Genomic DNA, 6,712 nt, shown 5'->3' with positions numbered 1-6,712 from the left:
AGATATTTTCTTCTAATCCATGGATTGTGTTTTCATTTTATTAATTGCTTCATTTGCTGTGCAGAAGCTTTTTAGTTTGATGCAATCTATTTGTTTATTTTTGCTTTTGTTGCCTGTGCTTTTGGGGTCATGTATAAGAAATCTTTGCCCAGACCCGTGTTGTGGAGCATTTCCCCTATCTTTTCTTCTAGTAGTTTTACAGTTTTAGGTCTTAACATTTTTTTTTTTGAGTTGGAGTTTCACTCAGTCGCCCAGACTGGAGTACAGTGGCACGCTCCCGGCCACCTGCTGGGCTCCAGCAGTCCTTCCGCCTCAGCCTTCCAGGTAGCTACACGGGCGTGCGCTATCACACCCGGCTAGTTTTTTATTTATTGTAGAGATGAGGCCTTGCTGCCCAGGCGGGTCTCAAACCCGCGGGCTCAGGCAATCCACTCACCTCAGCCTCCCAAAGGCAGGGGATTACAGGCTGAGACACCGAGCCCGGCGGGTCTTAACATTTAAATCTTTAATCCATTTGAGGTGATTTGTGTGTATGGTGTGAGATAAGGGTCCAGTTTTATTCTTCTGCTTATGAGTATCCAGTTTTTCCAGCATCGTTCATTGACGAGACTGCCCTTTCTTCATTGTGTGTTCCTGGCACCTTTGTTGAAAGTCAATTGACCATAAATGTGTGGAGCTTATTTCTGGACTCTGTCCTCTTCGATTAATTGGTGTGTCTGTTTTTTATGCCAGTGTCATGCTGCTTTGATTACTATAGCTTTGAAAGTCAGAGGATGTGATGCCTCCATGTGAATTTTAGGATTATTTTATCTATTTCTGTGAAAAATGTTATTGCAGTTTTGATAGGGATTGCATTGAATCTGTAGGTTGCTTTCAGTACTATAGACTTAAATTTAACAATATTTTCAGTCCATGAACATGGGATTCCTTTTCATTTGTGTTGTCTACAGTTTCTTTCATCAGTATTTTAGTTTTCAGTATATAAATCTTTCATGTCTTTTGTTAAATTTATTCCTAGATTTTTTGTTTTGCTATTGCAAATAGGATTAATTTCTTAATTTCTTTTTCAGATAGTTAATTATTAGTGTAAAGAAACACTACTTTTTTTTTTAACTCTACAACTTTACTGAAATTGTTTATCAGTTCTAACTGATTTTTGGTGGAGTCTTTAGGATTTCCTATGTATAATAGTATGTCATCAGCCAATAGTATGTTTTCACTTCTTCCTTTCCTACTTAGATGTCTTTTATTTGTTTTTCTTGTCTAATTGTGCCAGCTAGAACTTTCAGTATTATGTTGAATAGAAGTGGTGAGAATAGGCATCCTTGTCTTGTGGCTGGTCTCAGAGGAAAAACTTTCAACTTTTCACCATTGAGTATGCTCTTTGTTATGGGCTTTTCATATACTGCTTTGTTGTGTTGAGGTTCATTCCTGCTGTGACTCATTTATTGAAACATTCCTTCTATGCCTAATCTGTAAAATGCCCAATGTCATCATGAGGCCATCTGGTCCTGGTCTTTTCTTTGATAATTTTTTTTTTTTTTGTAGGAGTCTCACTCTGTTGCCCAGGCTCATGGCCACCCCTGGGACGGCCTGCTGGGCTCTGATGATCCTTCTGCCTCAGCCTTCCAAGTACCTGGAACTACAGGCGTGTGCTACCACGCCTGGCTCATTTTTTTATTTATTGTAGAAACAGGGTCTCACCATGTTTCCCAGGTTGGTCTCGAACCCGTGGGCTCAGGCAATTCTCTCGCCTTGGCCCCCTAAAGTGCTTGAGCTACTGCACCCGGCCAGTTTTGTTTTGTATTGTATTGCTGATTCAGTGTCCTTACTTGTTATTGGTCTGTTCAATAAAAGAAATTTTTTATTTCTTCTTGATTCAGCTTTGGTAGATTGTATATTTCTAGCAATTTATCTGTTTCTTCTAGGTTATCTAATTTGTTGGCATATAATTGTTCATGGTAGTCTCTTGATTCTTTGTATTTCTGTGGTATCAGTTATACCTCCTCTTTTTTTCCTTAATCTGCTAAAGATTTGTTGATTTTTGTTTATCTATTCAAAGAACCACCTTAGTGTCATTTATCTTTTGTTTCCTTTCTGTTCTCTATTTATTTCTGCCCTGATCCTTTTTATTTCCTTCTTGATGCTGATTTGCTTCTATTTCCAGTTTCTTAAAATGTAACATTGTTTATTTGAGATTTTTATTCTTTTTTTGATGTAGCTATGTATTACTATAAACTTCCCTCTTAGAACTGATTTGACATATCACATAAGACTTTCCAGTTTGTTTCCAGTTTCTTTTGTCTCAAGATATTTTTAAAATTTCTCCTTTAATTTCTTCTTTGACAAGTTGGGTTTTCAGGAGCAGATTGCTTAGTTTCCAGTATTTGTGAATTTTCCAAACTGTATCATGATATTGATTTCTAATTTCATTCCATTATGATCAGAACAGATACTTGATATGACTTCAGTCTTCTTAAATTTGTTATAATTTGTTTAGTGGCCTAACGTGTATCCTAGAGAATGTGTCATGTGCACTTGGGAAAAATGTGTATTCTGTTGTTGGATGGTATGTTCAGTTTGTCTGTTAGGCTTATTTGGCCTAAAGTGTTATTCAAGTTTACTATTTATATTTTCTGTCTGGATGATCTATCCATTGTTGAAAGTGCAGTATTGAAGTTCATTGCTACCCTTGTATTGATGTCTGTCATCCTTCAGATCTATTAATATTTGCTTTATATATTTAGGTGGTCCAATATTGGGTGCATATATATATTTAAAATTGTTATGTTCTCTTGGTGAATTTGTCATAATATTATGATCTTCTTTTTACAGTTCTTTTGATTGGAGAATTTACATTTATCAAAAATAATTACTTGATATTTAGAGTAATTATTGATGTATTTTTCCTGATTACTTTGTAGTTCTTTTGTTTCTTTCATCCAGTCTTGCTGTCTTTCTGCGTAATTGTTATTTTTGTAGTAGCATGCTTTGATTCCTTTTTTTAAATTTTTTATTTTGTGAACCTGCTAGAAGTTTTTTCTTTGTACCATGGGGCTTATATAAAACATCTTAAGGCTATAATGACCTAATTTAAGCTGATGGTGCCTTAACTTCAGTAGCATACAAAGACTCTATAATTTCACCTCTCTCCCCATTTTGTGCTGCTGAGGTTATGCTTTCCTTTTTTTGTTTCTTTTTTTGGGTTGGAGTCTCACTCTGTCACCCAGTCTGGAGTGGCTGCTCCTGGCCACCGCAGCCTCGACCTGCTGGGCTCCGGCAATCCTTCCGCCTCAGCCTTCCAAGTAACTGGAATTACAGGCACGCGCTACCACGCCCAGCTAATTTTTGATTTATTGTAGAGATGAGGTCTCACCAAGTTGCCCAGGTGGGTCTCGAACCCGTGGGCTCAGGCAGTCCACTCACCTCAGCCTCCCAAGGCGCTGGGATTACAGACTGAGCCACCGAGCCTGGCCATGCTTTCCATCTATTTATACTGAATATGTTAACCATTTGTTTTTAGCTACAGATTTTATTAATACATTTGTCTTTTAACTCTTATACTAGAGTTAAGAGTGATTAAACACACTGCCTTTGCAGTATTAGAAATTCTGAATTTGTTTATATATTTACCTTTATCAGTGAGTTTTGTCCTTTTTATATGTTTTGGTATTGTTACTAATTGTTCTTTTGTTTCAACTCCAGCATTTCTTGAAAGACCAGTCTTCTAGTGATGAACTCCTTCAGCTTTTGTTTATTTTCAAATATCTTTATCTTCCTTTTACTTTTGAAAGACAGCTTTGCAGGGAATAGTATTCTTAGCGTTTTATTTTTCTTTTAGGACTTTGACTATATCATACCGCTCCCTCCTGGCATGTGAGGTTTCTATTTAGAAATCTGCTAGCCGGGCTCGGTGGCTCAGCCTGTAATCCCGCACCTTTGGGAGGCTGAGGTGAGTGGATTGCCTGAGCCTGCGGGTTCGAGACCTGCCTGGGCAACTTGGCGAGACCTCATCTCTACAATAAATCAAAAATGAGCCGGGCGTGGTAGCACGTGCCTGTAGCTCCGGCTACTAGGAAGGCTGAGGCGGAAGGATCGCCGGAGCCCAGCAGGTCGAGGCTGCGGTGGCCGGGAGCAGCTACTGCACTTCAGTCTGGGTGACAGTGAGACTCCAACTCAAAAAAAAAAAAAAAAAAAGATTTCTCTTAAGTTTGACTTTTGGTGATTTGATTATAATATATTATATTTGTTAGGTACCAAAATCCCTGTAGGGAATCTCGGTGGGACCTCCAAAAATGTTACGTTAAAATACATCCCAGCAGGGCCTCAGAAATGTTAGGTCAGACTGACCAGGGTCGGGTTGTGTGATCTGATGCCACGTGAAAGATGCAAAGAATTGCATAGAAGTTAGATTGGAAAATATAGTCTATTTAGAAAGTAAATTAGAGGAGAGAGAGGAGACTCACCTTCCCCAAGCAGGGGAGGGGGCCAAAGCTTAGAAAAACGTGACCTGGCCATAACTCAAAGAGCAAATGGCCAGACCATAGCTTAAGCAAGGCAATGGAGAGAGAGAGAGGTAGAGAGAGATATTAATTCACCTCCCCAAGTTAAGGGAGGGGGCCATAGCTCAAAGAGCCATGTGGATACATCAGAGTTTAACAAAGCAATGGCAACTGCTGTTTGAAGTTGAGTGCCTTTTTTTTTTTGAGTCGGAGTCCCACTCTGTTGCCCAGACTGGAGTGCAGTGGCCGCTCCCGGCCACTGCAGCCTCGACCTGCTGGGCTCCAGCGATCCTTCTGCCTCAGCCTTCCAAGTAGCTGGAACTACAGGCATGCGCTCCCACGCCCGGCTGATTTTTTAATTTATTGTAGAGATGAGGTCTCGCCACGTAGCCCAGGTGGGTCTCGAACCCGTGGGCTCAGGCAGTCCACTCACCTCAGCCTCCCAAAGGCGCGGGATTACAGGCTGAACCACCGAGCCTGGCTAACTCCAGGATTTTTATTTGGTTCTTTGTTATGGTTTACATATTTACTTTTTTTTTTTTTTGAGTCAGAATCTCATTCTGTCACCCACACTGGAGTTCAGTAGTGTGCTCACAGCCACTGCAGCCTCGACCTGCTGGGACCAGGTGATCCTTCCGCAGCAGCCTTCCAAGTAGCTGGAACTACAGGCATCATCGTGCCTGACTAATTTTCTTGATTATTGTAGAGAAGGTCTCACCAGCTTGCTCAGGCTGGCCTCGAACTCATGGGCTCAGACAGTTCTCTCACCTTGGCCTCCCAGAGTGCTGGGATTATAGGCGTGGGCCACCATGCCTGGCATGGTTTGCATTCATTTTGCTCATGTGTTGTTTTACTAATTTCATTTAGTTATCTATCTGTATTTTCTTGCATCTTGTTTTTTTTGAGTTGGAGTCTCACTCTGTCGCCCAGACTGGAGTGCAGTGGCCGCTCCTGGCCACCGCAGCCTCGACCTGCTGGGCTCCGGCAATTCTTCCGCCTCAGTCTTCCAAGTAGCCGGAATTACAGGCATGCACTACCATGCCTGGCTTATTTTTTTTTGATTTATTGTAGAGTTGAGGTCTTGCTGCCCAGCCGGGTCTCAAACCCGCGGGCTCAGGCAGTCCACTCACCTCGGCCTTCCAAAGCACGGGATTACAGGCTGAGCCACTGAGCCCGGCCTTTTTCAGTCTTATAAACTAGTTTTGACAAGTCAAAGTCTTGTTAGGTTTTGGGCTGATGAAATTGTCTCTGGGAATGCAGGTGAGTAGGGTTAGAGCTGGGTCACGTGTCTGATGCTAGGTCCACAGTGGAGCCCACAGTGGGTGGACCTGTTCCCTGGGCTTCTAAGTGAGCCTGGGTCTTGTCTGGTACCTGGGTAGACTGGACTGTCTGGAACCATAGTCTGTGGGGCAGGCGCTGGTTTGAGGGTTCATTTCAGGGTTTGCAGACTGCAGACCTGTTAACAGGGACACTAATGAATGTGGCTTCCTCTAGGTCTCTGGGAGGACTCCCATTCGGTCACTGGATGGGTTCCTGAGGTGGCCATACTGCTCCAGTTTGTAGCTGAGATGGACTGAACTGAGACACACAGCGTTGTTCAGCTCGACAGCTGAGGCTGAAATCTTCAACTCCTGTCTTTGTGTCATGGATACCCATGTCTTCCAGTGGCTCCTGGGTGATCAGGCCTGCTCTCAGACTGCCGTTTGAGAAGTATTGGAGCCAACTTATAGGACTGTTTCAGATGTACAATGTGACTGAGGTAGGATGTCAGCCTGCAGGAGCACTACTGGATGTTCCGCCCTCATGTCTCCAGACAGAGAAGTGCTCTGTCTGCAGATAAGAGGGGCTAGGAATGAGAGCCAGGGCCATTTGAGGGTCTGCTAAGGGGCAAAGGTTGGCAAGCCTGCCACAGTGACTCAGATGGGGCAGGTCTCCTGGCAGGTCACTGGCTGGTTAGAACTCCCAGACCACAGCTGGGAAGGGCTAAAACTAAGTCTCGAGGTCATTCAGAATCTGCTGTGGAATCAATATTGTCAAGTTCAACCTGGTTAAACCAGTAGGCTAGACTCCCAGCAGCTCCATATAGAGGATTGCTTGCAAACCGCAGTTAAGAGGTATGGGGAGCCAGCCCCCAAAAAGAGATTTAGAGGGTCCCTGGAAGGTGGGGCAGCGTTGGCGAATATTCTGGAGAAATAAGGAGAAAGAAAGAG

Source organism: Carlito syrichta, unplaced genomic scaffold (genome assembly GCF_000164805.1).
Source record: "Carlito syrichta isolate Samal-C Ts95f unplaced genomic scaffold, Tarsius_syrichta-2.0.1 Scaffold315057, whole genome shotgun sequence".
NCBI classification, from domain to species: domain Eukaryota; kingdom Metazoa; phylum Chordata; class Mammalia; order Primates; family Tarsiidae; genus Carlito; species Carlito syrichta.
The sequence above is the reverse complement of the archived record's forward strand: the minus strand, read 5'-3'. Positions refer to the sequence as shown.